General features: G+C 42.3%; 1 protein-coding gene and 1 long non-coding RNA gene across 3 annotated transcripts in view; one reads left to right on the forward strand and one right to left on the reverse strand.

Annotated features, from left to right (window-relative positions):
- Positions 1-20,907, reverse strand: part of LOC141100184 (uncharacterized) — a 79,484-nt gene that overhangs the window by 23,498 nt on the left and 35,079 nt on the right. The gene's annotated exons all lie outside the window — the stretch shown is intronic.
- LOC141100212 (uncharacterized) lies at positions 14,471-15,110 on the forward strand. The gene is made up of 3 exons (XR_012234640.1): positions 14,471-14,608; positions 14,754-14,794; positions 14,879-15,110. It is a non-coding gene; the product is annotated as an uncharacterized lncRNA (long non-coding RNA).

Consider the following 20,907-nt stretch of genomic DNA (forward strand, 5'->3'; position numbering starts at 1 on the left):
AGGATGTGTGATGGGTATATGGGCATGGGACTATGGGATGGAGGATGCGTGATGGGTATATGGGCACTCAACTATGGGATGGAGGATGTGTATGATGGGTATATGGGCACGGGTCTATGGGATGGAGGATGTGTGATGGGTATATGGGCACGGGACTATGGGATGGAGGATAATTATAATTTGTTATAACTAACCACAGTTAGTTACTATGCCCGGGCAGCGCCGGGCTCTTCAGCTAGTTCCCTATAATAATGCAGATGGAGTCATTTTGGACTCCGTCTGATCTTTTATTCAGTGGTGTCCGTCTTTTTAGGTGTCCTTTTAGGCATGCACAAAAGCAAGATCGACCACAGTTTAATGCACCTCTGAAAAGACGGACATCGCTGAAAAGCCAAATAGAGTCTGGAGTAAATCATTGTGGCTCTTTAGTGAATGAATCTGTCGGGGGTTTCATCTGAATCACTTATTTTGGAGATTTAGATGGAAACATCAATGTACTGTAAGTGCTTAGCGTAAATCATAGGATAAATGTTATCCCAAATATTATGTACTCCAAAATGCTACCAATAAATGCTTCAACTAAACCCACAAAAACTAAGCCCCCACTCAAGTCTGTTGTCTGTTAACAGAAATATAGAGGGTTTTCACATTACTGGTAGCAAAAAGCCTCTGGAAAAGTGACAAAGATCCCATCAAAAGAAATCCAGTGATCTCTGTGTTCCAAATCCAAATGCCCCACTCTCTTCTGAGCCCCACAGTATGCCTAAACCGCAGCGGTGAGCCCACATCTTTACTGGCACATGTCAGCTGTTTTAAATAGCTGACATGTGACCAGAACAGCCGTGGGTGGAATCGCGATTCACCCACGGCTGTTATCTGGTTAAATGCTGCTGTCAAACTCTGACAGTAGCATTTAACGCGCACTTCCGGCAATCGAGCTGGAAATTCTGCCCATCGGTGACCCCGTCAGGTGATCTCGGGTCACCAATGGGTCGGCATGACAACCAGAGGTCTCCTCGAGATCTCTATGGTTGTCAATGCCAGACTGCTATGAGCACCACCCGGTGGTCGGCACTCATAGCAAGTCAACAATTCTGCTACATACAGGCGATCTGATCATCATGAGTAGTACAAAGTCAGGACGACAAAGAATAGCAGCAGGTGCATGTGGAATGAGAAATTGAGTTAGGCCGGGGTCACACTAGAGAGGAATACAGACGAGTGAGAGGTGTTAAAAGCACGCATTACACACGGACAAATGATTCTCCATGGGGCAGCTCCCAACAGCTGTATAATTCTCGTCCGTATTCTACAGTCCGTAGTACGCAAATGCAAGTCTATGGGTGCGCAAAAAATACGGATTACACACGGACCACACGTGTGACTTGCGAGAAATACGCAGGTCTTTTGGCAGGTGACAGGAAATGGGCCAATCCATCATCAGGAAGCCTAGACATGCTAATTAGCTCAAAAAGCGCTCCAGACATCCAGGAAGTACGCACCATCATGGCGCCATATTTCCTCAATGTGGAGATGCTGATTGTACTAGTGCTGGAGCGCCCGGAAATCTGGGACCAACGTGATGCCCATTATGCCAACCGGGCAAGAAAGGAGGCATCATGGAGGCGCATATGTCGCCAGATGTTCCACGATTTTGCTGATCGGCCACATGAGGAGCAGCAGCAACTGAGTAAGTACTACCCAAAAAATGTTTAAAATTACCTCACATCAAAAAAGGCATTTAGAATCAGTACCCTCCTTCCTGTGCTTGGACTTTTTGCCTCATGAGGCGGGTAGATTTTTATGTGACCCATGGTTTTACACTGCCATAATTTGGCCCAGGCCACAAGCTCCTCATCCTCCTAGCCAACCAAGTTATTAAGTGTAGTTACTTGATACCTGAACTATTGTGACCCTGTGTATCTGGCCTGGATGCCCCAATTATATATGCCACCCTGGGTAGAAAGCACACCCTAGAAGGCCACATGCCTAGGCTACTGGTAGCAAATCTGACCTAGCAAATATGTTAAATTGAGAATATTTCCTGTCACATTGCAGAGGAAGATGTGACGAGACACTGGTGCAGCATCCGCCACCAATAAAGGCGGGAACGTCAGCAGCGGGCCAGGAGTGGTGATGCGGGCCACACAAAGCGAAAATATATCTATTATGACCGCCTCTCCTTCCTCGCTCCAATTCTGGATCTGAGACCGTAAGTAAATACCTCACACCACATTACACAGATACTTTACAGGGCCAAAAAAATGGATTTATTTTTGGCTCTGTTCTATTTCATAACAGAACTCAGTCCAACCTTACGGAGAGAAACTGGCTCAGATACCGAGCCCATCATAGATCCTGGGTCTGTAGGGTAAGAGGTGGTTGGCCCATCTTCTCCCCCTCCAAGAAGCATGGGTGAAGATTCCTCTCAGGAAAACCCAGTGCCTGCACCACATACCCCACCACCAGGACCACATCCACAAGCAGGACCGTCTGCTGCTGCACCATCAGCCATACAGGAGGAGCAGGGCAACATCAGCAGCAGCCCAACTGCACAGATCCGGGGATCCCCACAGCCTGCTGGACCATCCCAGCGAGGAAGAAGAAGGCGCCAGATCCCTGCCCAAGATACCCGTACCAATGTGGACACAGGGGTACTGAACTATCTGGCTAGAGTCAATAATGATGATGGCGAGGAGGCATACACACGCAGAATGGCCCTTTATCTTCGTACCCTTTCCCGTGAGGTGAGGCTACGTATTCGAGGATGTTTTCAGATCCTGCTTGATGCAAGCACACACCCCAATCCCCCATATGAGTTATTTGAATATCTGGAGAGGTGGCAGCTTTTCCCCAGGAATCTGATGCGCCTTAGACACCCCACACACATGCTTGCTCAAGCAGGCTCTGAAGATCCTCAAATACGTGGGCCTACACCTCACTCCCTTCCTCCCCCTACCCAACCTTTCCTACAGCAGCCACATATGTCTGGCTCTAGCCAACCTCACCAATATGGCCACTTGTTGCCACCCAGTGTTGGAGGCTGGTCCCAACCTGGTTGGGGACGACATGGCTAATTTTGGTGGGTATGAGACACGGGCCTACCAGCCCCAACAAGAGGCCCCTCTCCAGTATCAATCTGGCCAGTACAAACCACAATCCCAGGAGGCAGTACACTACCCACATCATGGGCAACAGTATGCCCCCACAGAGGGCGATGGCCAAGTTGGGCAAAGTAGCCAGCAGCAAACAGAGGCTGGTCTTCCGCCTTCTCCTCCCCCGACCTACCAAAATTTATAATGTTGCCATTTTGGTATTGGCTAATGGTTTTGTGCTTGTTTTGTTTGTCAGAAAATGTTATTTGTTCCCAATTTTCACATCTGCACAAAGGCCAATTTGGCCCATTGCCACATTGATCATACTGCAATAATATATTTTTCTAAAAAAACAAATAAGGCAAAAGTAAACATTTGTCTACTACAATTTACGTTTCTGGCTCAATTCTAAAAAAAAAGGTGTCAGCATACTAACATACGCTTACCAATGCAATTAAACAGTCATAGAATCATAAGGGGTTTAAATATATATATTTAGACAGACATAAACCAAAAATTATAACAGACACAGCATGCTCATGCCAAGAAGTTTCCCCCTCAGGTGACATAGTAATCTGTGAAAATATCATGCACTTTGAGCCCAGAGAGCGGTCTACGTTGAGGGTTGATAGGTGGTCTCGCCCTACGCACATTGTCCGACTCACGCACAACACCAGCAGAGGAGGAACAATCATGTATCCTGATGAAGTTATGAAGAACCACACAGGCTTTAACTACTTCATTAACATTTTGTTCACTCAGCTGAATGGCAGACTGGAGTACCCGCCATTTGGCACAAAGAATGCCAAAGGAACACTCCACCAGTCGCTGAGCACGTGCTAGGCGCAAGTTAAAAATTCAGCGCCGGTGGTCCAGGTTGCGCCGGGGATATGGCCTCATGACATTGCGCGTTAACTAAAACGCCTCATCTGCCACAAGGACATAAGGGACTGATTCTTGAGTGGAGCCTGGTAGCTGGCATGGTGGTGGTAGATCCAACTGATTGGTGCGTAGCCGCCACCCATAATGGAAGTATTGAAGACTCGAGTGTCTCCCGTCCTTCCATAGGCCCCAATGTCGACAATTATAAACATGTATTGAGGGTCGGCCAGAGCCGACAATACAGCAGAAAAGTATTGTTTATAATTGAAGAATTGGAAGCCAAAAGTTCGGCGGCTTACGCACCCGGATATGTTTGCCATCAAGGGCCCCAATACAATTAGGAAACTGGCATTCCTCCTCAAAGTCCCTTGAAATCCTCAACCAGTCTTCCATCCTGGGCTCGGGCATGACGAGTTGATGTAGTCTTGACCATATTTCACTACATGTCGACCTGACTATGCCAGAAATGGTAGATCTTCCAATGAGAAACTCATGGTGGAGGGCGGCATAAGACAGGCCAGTGGACAGGAAGCTGAAGAACAACAGGAATGGAACATTTTAGAATGCACAAATTAACAAAACATCAGGTACATACTGTACACACAAAACTTTTTATTGATTCATATCTACTAACACACATATATTTGGTCGCACAATGACTACGTAATATTCCGGACATATTACACATAACATTCTGGTCTGTAAGTTTAAATATATCTGGAATAAGATGAGAGTATAAAACTTAGTCCAAAAATCAAAAAATACATACTTTGGGCAACACATCATGAACATAGAGAATGTGGTTGTGTAGTACATACCGTAATGTGAGTAGAAGTCGCTCCTCTGCAGATACAGCTTTGCACATCCTTGTGTCCTGAAAGGATATCCCAGGGCGCACTGTCTCCAGTAGTAGATCCAATGTTACAAGGCTCATGCAACAGTATTGGTAGAATTTAGCCGGGTGCTCCCGCAGAGAAGAATAGAGGTGGTGAAAATGACCTCTTGTGAGTCGTTGCCTCAAAAGTGGATGGACCCACATGCGTCTCCTCCTCCGCGGATCCACTATCACTGGGTATGGTTGGCCAAAGCGGCGTGACAAAAGCCAGTTGAAGAGAACCTGCTCAGTTGTGTTGAAAGTCAGACTGTCTGCCATGTTGCACATACAACAGCAACAGACCTAGTGAAGGCAAGGTCACAAATGGACAGAATGGAGGCAGCCACCTGTTCCTGAGCCAATAAATAGGGTGCAGGCTAATGACTTAAATAGTTTGCAGGCCTCAAAACCGTTAAATGTCCATTTCATGCAAGTAAATCTCGCCATACGGATGGCATACGGATTACATACGGATGCTGACATGCGCAAAATACGCGACCACACCTTGCTTACGGATGAGATACGGAGAACTATTTAGGGGTCATTCATCCGTATTACGCATGTAAAATACGTATTTTGCGTCGGTTAGTGTGACCCCGGCCTTAGTGTCATCCCCTGCCTGAGGTTAAACTTGTGTGAAATTGAAGATGATGAAGACAGCACGAGACCTGACAATCAAGCATCAAAGTGGAGTGTGTAAAGAGGATCAATGGGCTACCTGTCATGCTGACATGGTAAGCTGTATGCTCAATTGCTTGTGGATGACAGGTGTATAGTTAGCATCAAGCACAGAGACGAATATGGGATAGCCATGCTTTTAAACCCGCATCATAAAAGCAAAATAGGGAAATTGTCAAAATGGCTCATGCCAATAATTAAATTGAGCTTAGCATCTTTCTCCCTGTACATTGTGTTCTGTATTGTTCTTTTGCCACCAGTGTCTATGACCCCAGCCCAGACGAGCATTTACTGTCTGTCCATCATGTTATTCCTATTGCGTCCCTCAAAACCCTGGCAGTCGACATCAACAAAAGGGAAAAGCTTGCTCTGTACCATCCAGACAGGAGAGACAGGATCACTTCAGGAGCCCATGCAGCTTAAGGCCTGTTTCACACTTCAGTTTTTCGACATCAGTCAAAATCCGCCAAATTTTGAAAATGGCGGATACACCGTTTCTTCCCATTGAATTACATTAGTGGCGGATTTTGGCGGATGGTCGTCCGTTACGTCCGCTATTCGGCGGATCCGCCAGATTTCTGGTGGATTCCATCTGAGGTGGACGGACTTTGTAACGTTTTTTGTCTGCGTCAAAATGGCGGATCACGGCGGATCTGCCATCGTCCGCCATTCGATAGAATGGTCGCCTATGGGCGGCGGATCTGCCATTTAGCGGAATCCGCCGGCGGAATCCGCTTTTTCACACTGAGCATGCTCAGAAAAAAAGATACTTTTCCAGACAGTCCAAAAACTATATAAGGTGGGCTAATTGGGCCCAGACATGCAGTACCAGCATCAAGACGGAAGAGAGAAGATACCAGACACAGCCTGTCAGCCAGCCAGCATCTGCCAGCATCAAGAGGCCTGCCACAAGAACCAGCACCTGCTAACAGCAAGTCAGGACCAAGAGGCCTGCCACCACCGAGCCAGGACCGAGAGGCCTGCCAGTGCCAGCACCAACAGCCTGCCAGCAAAGACGCCTGCAAGTGTGAGTATAACCTATTTGTGTGTGACATTTCTGTGTGTGTCTGTGGCTTGTGTCTGTGTGTGTGGTTTGTGTGTGTATGTGTGTACTACCTGTGTGTGTGTGTACTACCTGTGTGTGTGTACTACCAGTGTGTGTGTACTACCTGTGTGTGTGTGTACTACCTGCGTGTGTGTGTGCTACATGCGTGTGTGTACTACATGCGAGTGTGTGTGTACTACCTGTGTGTGTGTACTACTTGTGTGTGTGTACTACCTACACGTGTGTGTGTGTGTACTATCTGTGTGTGTACTACTTGTGTGTGTACTACCTGTGTGTGTGTACTACCTGTGTGTGTGTACTACCTACACGTGTGTGTGTACTACCTGTGTGTGTGTACTACCTGTGTGTGTGTGTACTACCTGCGTGTGTGTACTACCTACACGTGTGTGTACTACCTGCGTGTGTGTGTGTGTGTACTACCTACACGTGTGTGTGTACTACCTGCGTGTGTGTGTGTACTACCTGCGTGTGTGTGTACTACCTGTGTGTGTGTACTACCTGTGTGTGTGTGTACTACCTGCGTGTGTGTACTACCTACACGTGTGTGTACTACCTGCGTGTGTGTGTGTGTGTACTACCTACACGTGTGTGTGTACTACCTGCGTGTGTGTGTGTACTACCTGCGTGTGTGTGTACTACCTGTGTGTGTGTACTACCTACGTGTGTGTGTGTATTTTTATTATGCGTTTTTTTTCATAGTTTACCTGTTTTATTTTTGTTGCATGTGTACTGCATTTTATTTTCATACTACTGTAATTTTATTTGAATATTTTAAAGTGTGCTGTGATTGTGTGTATTGTATGTGGTGTTACTGGTATTGTATGTGGTGTCACTGTAGCATGTGTTCAGCAATTTATTTTTTTTCATGTACTGTGGTATTTAAAATAAAGAGCATAGTAGCTCCTACTTGTCAAAAAATAAAATGAAAACAAAAAAAATTATAATAAATAAAAACTGTCTCCAAAAACTGTCAGTAGTATCATTGTAAAACCAGGTAACGTTAAGTGTTGGCATACGTGCAACAAGGTCACGTTAAGTGTTGGTATACGTGCAATACCTAAACAAGGTCACGTTAAGTTTGGGTATACGTGCAATACCTAAACAAGGTCACGTTAAGTGTGGGTATACTCTCACTGATAGATTCTCAGTTAACTCTGCATCAGGGAATTACACACATGCAATGCCAAAACAAGGTCACTTTAAAGTGTGGGTATACTCTCACTGATAGATTCTCAGTTAACTCTGTATCAGGGAATTACACACATGCAATACCAAAACAAGGTCACTTTAAAGTGTGGGTATACTCTCACTGATAGATTCTCAGTTAACTCTGTATCAGGGAATTACACACATGCAATACCAAAACAAGGTCACTTTAAAGTGTGGGTATACTCTCACTGATAGATTCTCAGATAACTCTGCATCAGGGAATTACACACATGCAATACCAAAACAAGGTCACTTCAAAGTGTGGGTATACTCTCACTGATAGATTCTCAGTTAACTCTGTATCAGGGAATTACACACATGCAATATCAAAACAAGGTCACTTTAAAGTGTGGGTATACTCTCACTGATAGATTCTCAGATAACTCTGTATCAGGGAATTACACACATGCAATACCAAAGCAAGGTCACTTTAAAGTGTGGGTATACTCTCACTGATAGATTCGCAGTTAACTCTGCATCAGGGAATTACACACATGCAATACCAAAACCAGGTCACTTTAATGTGTGGGTATACATACAATACCAAGGGTTTTTTTTAAAGGGTAACACGAGGTTTAGGGTTGGGAAGGTTGCGCATTTCACATATCAACATTCAATTTTTTGGGGTGTTTTTTCAATCAAAATATATCTGAACATTTTTTTTTAATCTTATTACAAGTGTGTTTATACTTGCAGGTCCATTCACAAAGAACCCGCAAACCATACTGCAGCAGACCCGCCATACCGCAGCACACCCACCAGACCGCAGCAAACTCAGAGAAAAAACTTAAATTTTCCCAGTAAGTATAATCTGAAAGCTTTTGTTATCCTTTGTATAGTAGCTTAACAAGTGTGTTTATACTTGCAGATCCATTCAGGAAGTACCGCAAACCGGACTGCAGCAGACCCGCCAGGCCGCAGCAAACCCAGAGAAAAGAGTTAAATTTTCTCAGTAAGTATAAAGGCCTGAAAGCTTTTGTTATCCTTTGTATAGTAGCTTAACAAGTGTCTTTATACTTGCAGATCAGTTCAGGAAGGACCGCAAACCGGACCGCAGCAGACCCGCCAGGCCACATCAAACCCAGAGAAAAGAGTTAAATTTTCTCAATAAGTATAAAGGCCTGAAAGCTTTTATTGCCAGAGAATATGGGAAGCAAGGTGTGCCACAGTCCGCGCTGCTGAGTCCACAAAATCACCTGGGATGCAAGATGTTGTAACAAAGTACTTCTTTATTCCTTCCTACGCGTTTCGGCGCCCTTCCTGGCACCTTCCTCAGGGATATTACACCAGCCATAGGAGCAGGGATTTTATAGCCCCTTCCATTAGCAATTATGGGTGTGTTCTGTTTACATATGATGTCATAATGGTCATCACTGGGGGAGGGGCCAGCATTTTTGGCACAATTTCACACAAATAACATAATAAAACAAGAAAATCCTTCACATCGTAGTGTCACTAGTGATAGGGCACTATTGCGCCTCTTGTTCCCCCACCCTTTTTGTATTGATACAGTGAATCATCGTTTCTGTGGGAGAGTGACGGTGGTTAGGGCTTAGCATCCCGTTTTGGAACAGAGTGCTGCATAAATTTTGCGTGATAAGATGGACTATTTGCGTGGAAGATTTGCTTCCAGAGAGAAGTTGATACAACGCACCATAGGTACTGGTCGAACATCTTCTGAGGATAATGTGACTGGTGGTGAGAACTTTAGCGATGAGGAACTTAAGACTATGAAGGAACTTTTGCATGCTTTGGAGGATGCCCTCAAAAAGGAGGTGCAGTATGGCATTGATGCCTGGTTTTTGACTGTTTACATAGAGGAGAACATCTGCCCCAGGGGGCTAAGACTGGTATTGAATTTTCCTTTTCCTGATGATAATGACTTTACCACAAATTGGAACTTTGTTTTGAGAAAATGTATGAACACGCTGTTGAGTATTTTATGTGATAAAAGGTCAAAACTTACAGATGCTGCAACAGAAGAAATTAACATAATCAGTGCAAGCTTGAATAGGTTTAATGCATGTACTGAATTTAAAAGAATATATTCTAATATCAGCACTAGTTTGACGCAAATCGAACACGATACAGTAATTAGGAAGTCCAGGAAGCTCAACAGAGATAGACAGGACTATTTCCAGTACAAACCTGATATGGAGAATAATACATATAGGAGGAATAGAACTCCCACACACCACAAAGAGCATAGAGGAAGGAGTTTCTCCAACAGCTCCAGGAGGGGTAAGACCCCTGGTGAGAGAGACACAAGAAATAACACTAGTAATAGTCAAGACAGTCAAAACACTATAGATTTTAGGAAGAATAATACGGAGATAGCACCTACCGGGAACAAAATGCAGACAGAGACAAAAACAGTGTCCAGGCACGGCCCTGAAAAATCCAGCACACAGGGACTGAACCTAAGATCCACGGTGACTGTGAGCACTAATGAAATTGAGACAATGGATGAGGAGGAAATAGATAGCAAAGAGGAGTCAAGCCTTTTTCCAGATGAAATATTTGATGATGAGGGTTTTATCGTGATAGAAAAATTACCTAGCAGCATGACAAGATTAATCAATGGGGATAGGAATATAAACAAAGAAGCATCCAATAACGAGCCAGCTAGCAGCAATCAAGTCATTACTGTAGCACAAGTACATACTAATGCAGAGGATCCAAAACCTGTTGGAACTGGAACAGTTAATGTTGATGAACATCTTAACAAAATCAAAGAACTCATCGATAGAATCAACAGAGAGAGGCCCCTAGACCCAATCATATTACATGACAATAATAAGCCATTGAAAAACAATAAAAACCCTGTACCCGACTTAATGATTATTACAGAAACTGATCAGAACCAGGAGGATTTAATCAGTATAGTAACACCAACACCTATAGAAACAAGTAGCAATACCCCTACACAAAAGGTTATATTAGACAACTCAAAAAATCAAAATAATGGCATAGTTCCTTTTTTAGCCGCTGTAAACGTAACAAATCAAAATATAACGAAATTTTTCAGTCCCACTCTTGGAAAAAGAAAAAAAGGGGAAAGAGAGGAAGAGGAAATAAAGAAAAAAGCAAAGATCACTTTTCGGGATTAAAACAGATAACGGTAACTAATAATAATGTCATTAATTTATCAGACTATTCATTGACAGAAGAAGAAAAGGAGCTTCTGAATAAGGGCTTACTTTTCTGCCCCACGAACCAACCAGACGATTTTAAACTTTTTATAGATGTGCATCAGTTTATTAGGAGGTTGACTCTCAAAAGGCATTTCTTATTAAAGCCAGATGACACGGAAGATAACAAAAGTGAAGCACCATCTGACCCTACTCTGAAAACAAAATCCAATTTCTATCCCTTGGAAAGTAGGGGCCATATACTAGAGACGTTCCAAGACTTACTATTAAAAGATCTTAAAAAGGACACCTTAATGAAGAAAGCCGGCAACATAAGGGGGGATAAGAATAATCTCACGAAGAAAGAGAGAGAAGCCCTGAAAAATTTGGGTAAGAATAGTGAAATAGTGATTCGGGCAGCCGATAAGGGGGGCGGCATAGTGATACAAAACACCAATGATTATAAAAAAGAAGCATTAAGATTATTGTCGGACACTAAATACTATGAGAAAGTAAAAAATAACCCGTACCCCACATTAACAAAAATACACAATCAAAAAATAAACATGGCATTCCAACAGGGGATAATCAATAAGGACTTAAAGAAGTTTCTAATAAAAAGGCAACCCCCCATTCCATTCCTATACCACTTGCCCAAGATTCATAAAAGGTAGGACAATCTCCCTGGGCGACCAATAATCTCAGGAATTGATTCCCTGACAAGTAACCTTGCCACCTACATTGATAGAAATTTACAGAAATACGTGGTGAAATTAGAAAGCTATATTAAGGATTCTACGGATATGATCAGGATTTTGGGAGGAATCACATGGAAAAAATCATATAGATTTGTCACCATGGATGTTACATCATTGTACACGAATATAGGTCATGAAATAGGATTACTCTGTATTGAATACTATCTAAAAAGAGACATACAATTGGATATAAGGAACATCAACTTCATTCTGGATGGCCTAAATTTCATATTAAACAATAACTTTTTCACCTTTGATGGTGACATGTACCATCAAAAGTATGGTACAGCTATGGGTTCGAAAACAGCTTGCTCGTACGCTAATCTTTTTATGGGTCTTTTTGAAGACATACATATATATGGAAACAAATACAAGAATGGCTTGGTTTTATATAAAAGGTTTATTGATGACTTATTCCTGATCTGGGACACGGAAGTTGGCGACATGGAGGAGTTTTTCAGTGACATAATTAATAACCACTGGGGGATAAATTTTGAATGAACAATACATGAAGAAAGCATCAATTTCCTGGACCTAACAATTTTCTCTGATGGCACAAGGATACATACAAAAACATACTTTAAGCCTACGGACAGGAATTCATATATTGACTTCAGGAGTGGACATTACACAAAATGGCTGCGTAATATACCGGCCAATCAATTTAGAAGGATAAAGAAGAATTGCACTTCCAAGGATGACTACGCTTCTCAATCTGAAATACTCAGAAAAAGATTCCTAGAGAAAGGATACCCAAAAAAATTGATATCCAGCACACAAAAGCACAGTGGAGAAATCCCGCAAGAAACCTTCCTTATACAGAAAGACAGAAAAGGGACAGAGAAGAACAAAGCATTTAATTTTATAACGACTTATAATAATTGTCACAAGTCAATCAAAAAATGCCTTCATACACACTGGCACTTACTTCTAAGTGATCCAATATTAAAATCCATTGTACCTGATAGACCAGGAATTACTTTCCGCAGGGCGCCAAACATTAAAGGGATAATAGCTCCTAGTAGGCTCAAACAGAAGACAACCACGAATTATGCCAAAGTACTGCAGAAAAAGACATCAAAATGTAGAAAAAATAGATGCCTTTGTTGTCGGAGCATCCAACAGACAAGCAGCTTTAAATCCGCATCAACGAATGAATCCTTTACCATTAAACATGACATGAATTGCTCTAGAGTTTGTAATTTACCTGCTTGAGTGTCCATGTGGCATGCAGTATGTTGGTAGAACTATCAGACCACTTCATGAGCGGCTAAACAAACATCGTTCAAATATAAAGAGTGGGTATAGAGCACATGGAGTGTCATTCCATTATGACACGTATCATAACAGAGATGCAACAGCAATCAAGATAACCCCGATCGATCATATAGCAGTGAATATACCCAACAGATTCGAGCTGCTCAAAAAACGTGAAAAATATTGGATGTTTAAACTGGACACATTAAAACCGAGAGGGCTAAACATAATTTCAGAACTAATATAAATTATAATCCCCCAACCCCCTCTCTTGGTCACATCCTGAGTGGGTAAGAAAGGCGCACCATAGTAGGAGGAATTCCTGCATCCTTATGTCACACACTTAAGCAAACCTCACTTTATTTTCTCATTCTATCTTTTTTCGTCTGACTACTTTCTTGATCGCACGGGTATATCTAAACACTTAATGACATACACCTAATGACACATTTTTTTTGTTTAAATATATATCAAAGTTGGTATCCTATCTAGAATTTCACAATTCCCTAATTTAATATGCATAAGCTCACAACAATTTATAATTTTTCCTGATTGTCTTTTGTACTATGTCATTTATGCCTGCATGGAGACCTTTGACTTTCCTGGGGACTAGAACCCAGGTGTGCTAGACCAACAGACACATGTTTTATGGGAGACACCACCACAATTAATATATAAAATAGTGACCATAACTACACGGAAGATGATAGACACTTTTTTCAGGCCATTTTTAATAATACGATTATATAATAGTAATTTTTAGATAATTCTTTATTGATAATAAATAATAAAAATAAAAATGAAAATAAAAGTTGTTTTTTTTAAAAGCAGTTAATTTTAGAAATAATCTATTTTATGAAGTTTATTTAATAGTAGCATCGCTCCTTGATTCCCTCCTACAAAACAAAAATAAAGAAAATTGTTCATTGCAATTTTTTATAATAATTTTTTAACAAACCATAGTATCACATATTTAACAGGATAGTTTTGTGAAAAAATAGTTCATAGAACCTATGTTCCAAAGGCAATGATACCAGCAGGACAGTGGCGCTCAACATAAGTCACAAGAGAAAACAATGAAACCAGTAAACACATGGGTTCTACTACCCTGAAAGTCGGGAGATAATGTTTTTAAAAAAATTTTTTTGTTTTTGCATTGACAGTTTGGATACTTTGGCAATGTTTCCGCTGCAATTTTTATGAAGGTCTTCATATCATTTTACTGGTAGGATTTTTATGTACATTTTAGCAAGTATTTTGAAGGATTTTCTTGTTTTATTATGTTATTTGTGTGAAATTGTGCCAAAAATGCTGGCCCCTCCCCCAGTGATGACCATTATGACATCATATGTAAACAGAACACACCCATAATTGCTAATGGAAGGGGCTATAAAATCCCTGCTCCTATGGCTGGTGTAATATCCCTGAGGAAGGTGCCAGGAAGGGCGCTGAAACGCGTAGGAAGGAATAAAGAAGTACTTTGTTACAACATCTTGCATCCCAGGTGATTTTGTGGACTCAGCAGCGCGGACTGTGGCACACCTTGCTTCCCATATTCTCTGGCAGTTTTTCCACGTTGGAGTGGTCGGTGGAGGTCCTGCAGCAGCTGATACTGTGTTAAGTTTTCAAGCCAGTTGTGGGTCACACAACTGGAATAGGTGAGTGGAACTGCATTACACCACTCACATCGTAGTGTCACTAGTGATAGGGCACTATTGCGCCTCTTGTTCCCCCACCCTTTTTGTATTGAAAGCTTTTATTATCCTTTGTATAGTAGCTTAACAAGTGTCTTTATACTTGCAGATCAGTTCAGGAAGGACCGCAAACATCATCAGTGAACTAAGGTAATATAAATAATGTTTTTTTCTTACTCTTATTTTACACAATTTTTTTTTTTAACAATATATGCATGTATTATGTTTTCACAGGAAGCTGAATCTGAGGCGCTTCCAGGAGGAGACATGCAGGGTGGAGAAATGCAAGGAGGGGGCGCGCAGAGTGTAAGTTTAGCAGATACAAACACTTACATACATAACGCTACACCCAACACAAACATTCATCACAGCACACACAATAACTAGGCATCCATCCAAGCACATAACTTTTTTTTTTTTTACAGTCTTCACAATCCAGTGTCCGCACTAGAGCGACTCCCAGGACAACCCAGCGTCGTCGAGGTGATGCTTCCGGTGATCGGCGAACAGTAAGTAACCCTTTATTTGAGTGATTGATTAATGAACCTCATGTGTCTGAATTTAATATTCCTTTTTTTTTTCACAGGTTTCACAGCGTGCTCCCCACAGACCAGTAGAAGAGGGGATGATCATCGAGGCTGTGCAACCGTGGGAGCCGCTGTGGGACATGGCAAACAGCTACCATGCTGACCAACCAACCACCCGACGGCTATGGGATAAAGTGTGTTCGGAGGTTATAGAGAACTGGGAGGAGCTCGATGCGAGGGCCAGGGATTTTGTGCGTAAGTAGTCCAATTTCAGTAACTTAATAATACAGCATGTGAAGTTTTTAATACTAACCACTTTTTTTTTTTTCCCCTTCACAGGTGACAGGGTTATCATATGGTGGCGGTCACTCAGGGATCGCTTCAAGAGGGACTTCAACAAGGAGATGCAGGCCCCGAGTGGATTGAGAGGACGCTGGAGCAGCCAATATAAACATTACCGAGCCCTGTCGTTCCTCCGGTCAACGATGGTGAGCAGAAGGTAAATATTCCACACACCATTTCTGTAGTACAAATGTTTACATGTTTAACCTAATTATTTTTTCAGCAAGGCCAAATGAAATATCAATATATTAATTTATTTTTTTTCTCTTTTCTAGCACCATCTGCAGCACTCAGGAGCCTGCTTCTGAGTAGCCTCCCTCTGGAGGGATCCCTTCGGGCACCACATCGAGGTATCCGACCCCTCTGTACCTTCCCTTTTGTCTCGTCCCTCTATCCCCTCCACCAGCACTAGGGCAGACTTCATCACATGAAGCTGCTGGTGATGACTTACAGTACCCTTTACCCCACCCCTCTGACACTGCCGCAACATCTCGACCAACTTTTGGTTCTGGACGGCAGCATCAGAGATGTCAGGAAAGGATGACTTTGTCTGACTGTTTGAATCTGAATTCAACCGTCCAGAATGCATTCTGACTTTTAGGACAGCAGATAACTTCTGGGTTGAACATGATAAATCAAAATATCATGGAACTCAGAAGTTATATGGAGCGGATGAATTCAGAGTCAAACCAGGCGCTGAGACATATTTTTTTTCAGTCAGTTGTCCGGCAAATGGAAGATTTAAATCCTCACCTACAGATGCGTGTGATGTAAGCATGTCACCATGCTCTAGTGACTGCAGTATCTCAGGCCTCCCAATCTACCCATGCACCTATTCCATCACCTTCTCATTCCACCGTCCATCCTCCCTCCGTCCACCATTCCACCGTCCATCCTCCCACCGTCCATCCTCCCTCCGTCCATCCTCCCTCCGTCCATCCTCCCACCACTCCTTCTCCTTTCTCTAGTTCCCCCTTCCATTCCTCCCAGTACCTTCCTTCCTCACTGCATTATACCCCAATGACCTCACCGTACCCACCCCCAGCCACATCTTCAATGTTCCCACAAACCTCCTCTGTCCATCAACTCCCATCCCAACCTCATATTTTAAACCCCCCTTCCACTTCTGATCCTCACCAACCTTGTTCCCAGTCCTCCCCACCCCCCCTCGATGTGGTCAACCCTGTTAACCCCTACGATGATATCTCCACCCAACAATTCTGGCATTCGTAAATTTGTTAAAGTCAAAAAAATAAATTATTTTTTGTTTCAAAACAATTTTATTGTGTGGTTTAATTTTTTTCTTTAGTGTTAAGTAAAAAAAAAAAACACCAGTGGTGTTGAGGTTAAATACACAACACTTGGGTAAAGGTAATACACAACACTTTGGTAAATTTAAAAAAAGGTTAGAGGTACACCGGTGGTGTACAGGTATATACTCAACACTTGGGTAAAGGTAATACACAACACTTTGGTAAATGAAATAAAAGGTTAAAGGTACACCAGTGGTGTACAGGTATATACACAACACTTTGATAAATGTACCATAACTCTGAAACAAAAAAAAGGAAAAATTACAAAAAAGTTTTTCTTATACAAAAAAGGAACCTTGGTATAAAATAACCAAAAAAAAAAAAAAATTATACCTTGTCATCTTGCCAGTCAGCTGTTCCTTCTGGTGACACAAAATAATCAGCAAATGTGTCCCTCATTCTTGTCACTGACACAGTACTCCGAACACTTGTCTGGTGATAATCCCACAAGGTGGTTTCACAAACATTTTCTTGGTTCCTTTGAAATTACAAAATTGTGCAGGATCACACATGCCTACACCACCTCATCCACAGTCTCAGTTTTCATTTTTATGGCAGTTAACAGCACTCTCCATTTTGATGTTAAAATCCCAAAAGTGCACTCCGCCACTCTTCGCACTCTTGTCAATCGATAGTTAAAGATTTTTTTTGTGGGTCAATCCATGACTTCCATATGGCTTCAGAAGATGTTTTGACAGTTGAAATACATTGTCTCCAACACACACAAATGGCATTGGTGGGCCAGTTGTTCCAGGGAGTGGTCTTGGAGGTGGGAATTCAAAATTGTCTCCATACTAACGACGGCCCATCGCGGACATCTTGAATACCTGCGAACTATTGCATCGACCATACGCACCAATGTCCACCGCAATAAATTTGCATTTTGAGTCTGCAATGGCCATCAATACAATTGAGAAGAATTTCTTATAGTTGAAAAATTCAGATCCGGATCCAATGGGTTTCACAATCCTTATGTGCTTCCCATCCACTGCACCAACACAATTCGGAAACTGGCAGATTTCTTGAAAGTTGTCAGCAATCTCCAGCCACCTTTCCTGTGTTGGCTGTGGGATGTACTCCTCCTTTAGACAATCCCACAATGCCCGGCAGGTCTGTTGGACTATTCCAGAGTTTGTCGATATCCCAAGCTGGAACTGGTAATGGAGGGAAGTGAAGGATTCTCCAGTTGCCAGGAATCTGTTAAAAAAAGGGTAAAAAGTAAAATTAATACAAACTACAAGCAATAACATGACAATCAAAGTCTGCAGAATCAGAAAACTTTAAAAAAAAAAAGATAACTTACTGAAGGGTCACCATCAAACACTCAGCCGGTGATATCGACAAATCGCATGTACGTGTCCCTTCTCTGGATTTGCACTCCGACACGCTCCACCAAAATTTCAAACAGGTCCTGTCTCATCTGCACATAATTGAAGAACTTGTCCGGATTATCCCTCAATTCTAGATAAAGTGTCGAAAAAACTCCAAGGGTCAATCTCTGTGCATTTATAGGATGAGTCCACTGCCGTCTCTTCCTTCTCCGACGCAGGATTCACAGTCTTCTTTCCTCCGTCTGCTGAGCAAGGATTGCCAAACGATTGCACTCAAAATCAAAATCCATACAGATGCTATTAATATTCGCTATTACTCCTTCCATCTCTGCCACTAGCTCTACAACCTTTCAAAGATATTGTGTTAAAACACCCTAGATATAGTTTTCCCTAGTTTCCAGGATCCAATCACATTTGGGAGCATTTTCCAAGAGTCAATCATATTTGGGAGCATCCCATTTTGAAAGTGTGGAAAAACGGATCCGTCAGAAAACGGACCCAACGGATGGCAAAAACGGATGCCAGCAGATGGTACGGATCCGTTTTTTGACGGATCCGTATAAAAATCCGTATAGCGGATCCGTCAAAAAACGGATCCTTACCATCCGCTTGCATCCGCTTTGTCACATTTTTAGCGGATCCGCCATTTTCAAAATTTGGCAGATTTTGACTGATGTCGAAAAACTGAAGTGTGAAACAGGCCTAAGAAAGGGGAATCTTTGAGACAAAATGAAAGAGAACTATGCGCAAGGCACAAGTAGTATCTACCGTCCTGACTACATCTACTTACTTATGCCCTGTATGTGGGTGAGCCTTCATGGCCCATACTGGCCTCATAAGTCTCTTCTGAACTCACAGCAGAGTCTCTTCTAAACCCTGAAGTCATGGTCATCTTTGTCTATGAAGTTTTCCTTTTTTTCGTGCTGTTCCAATACACACAAAGAAAATAAATATGTGCATAACAAAACATGTGTAATTGGGCAGCACGGTAGCTCAGTGGATAGCACTGCGGCCTTGCAGCGCTGGAGTCCTGGGTTTGAATCCCACCAAGGACAACATCTGCAAGGAGTTTGTATGTTCTCCCCGTGTTTGCGTGGGTTTGCTCCGGGTTCTCCGGTTTCCTCCCACATTCCAAAAACATACTGCCTTCATGGCCCATACTGGCCTCATAAGTCTCTTCTGAACTCACAGCAGAGTCTCTTCTAAACCCTGAAGTCATGGTCATCTTTGTCTATGAAGTTTTCCTTTTTTTCGTGCTGTTCCAATACACACAAAGAAAATAAATATGTGCATAGATTGAATTTAGATTGTGAGCCCCATCGGGGACAGTGATGATAATGTGTGCAAACTGTAAAGCGCTGCGGAATATGTTAGCGATATATAGAGATTATTATTATTATTACCATATTATTAATTTGGGAAAGTTATAAAATGTCCTTTAAATGTCTGTTCTGTTCCTGATCTAAGGATCTAGGCTTTTAGTTGAGATGAATCTGTGCTGCACTTTATGTACATGCTCAGTAGCGAGTCAGTGCTGTAGAGTGGACTTACAGTCGGAGTCGGAAGTCAGGGAAATTGAGAATTGTATGAAGCACTATGTGGGGACATTATACAGTATGGAGCACTATGTGTGGCCTATTATACAGTATGGAGCACTATGTGTGGCCTATTATATTTGTATGGAGCACCAGGGTTGTGAAGTCGAAGTTGTAGTTTGTGTCCATTTTGGTGTAGTCGGAGTGGGTATAAAATGGACCGATTCCCAACTCTCAGTAGTGAGGCAGTGCTGTGCAGTTGGAGTTACAGTCGAAAGTCAGGGAAATTGAGAAGTACTGTATGGAGCCCTATACGGGGCTATTATACTGCATGGAGCACTGTGTGGGTCCATTATACTGTATGGAGCACTATGTGGGGCCATTATACTGTATGGAGCACTATGTTGGGCCATTATACTGTATGGAACACTTTTTGTGGCATTATACTGTGTGGAGGGCTGTGTAGGGATTACAGTTGGAAAATCATACTGTTATAGGGTCACCATTCTTTGTCGGGGGGGATTGAAGGAAGGGTCATCATACCGTGAGGGAGGAGGGTACTGAGGAGGAAGTCACTATGGAGGCATCATACTGTGTTTGGATGCACTTCTGTTTGCATCATACTTTATTAGTCAGTATTATTTATTAGGCCATTGGGCCATATGCTTTTTACTGTGCTTACATAACATATTATAGTATTCCGATATTTTATTCTAAGATCTATTAATTAAAATGTACTTTGTTCATGGGACAATCCCAATAAGTTTGTTTCCATATGAAAAAATACAAAGTTATGTTTACTAATAAGGAAAAACTTCCTCAATTGTAGACATTTAATAAATAGTCTCGAGCCAACCTTGATATGTCCAAGATTTTAATTTTGGCCCACTGTGTATTTCAGTTTGATATTCCTGCTCTACAGAGTAAATGAACCTGAAACTAATCACCAAAAAGGGATCGACCAAACAAGGCAAACCTTTACTGTTCCAGCACTCCAACCACTCCATATACCAGACCTCTGCCTTTCCCCAGTGGCGTAGCAACTGTTTGTGGCGCCCGGGGCGGTCGTAAAATTTGCCGCCCCTTTGGTCGTTGATAATTCGGAAGCATCCGAAGAGCCCACACTACACTCAAAGATCTAATTTTTAGTCTGCTACTAACTCTGCTATTATTTCTAAATTTCTAGACTTTCAACTTCTTGCAGTTCTCTATATA

This window comes from Dendrobates tinctorius, unplaced genomic scaffold (genome assembly GCF_039654945.1).
Source record: "Dendrobates tinctorius isolate UK_male_01 unplaced genomic scaffold, ASM3965494v1 ptg000103l, whole genome shotgun sequence".
Classification (NCBI taxonomy): domain Eukaryota; kingdom Metazoa; phylum Chordata; class Amphibia; order Anura; family Dendrobatidae; genus Dendrobates; species Dendrobates tinctorius.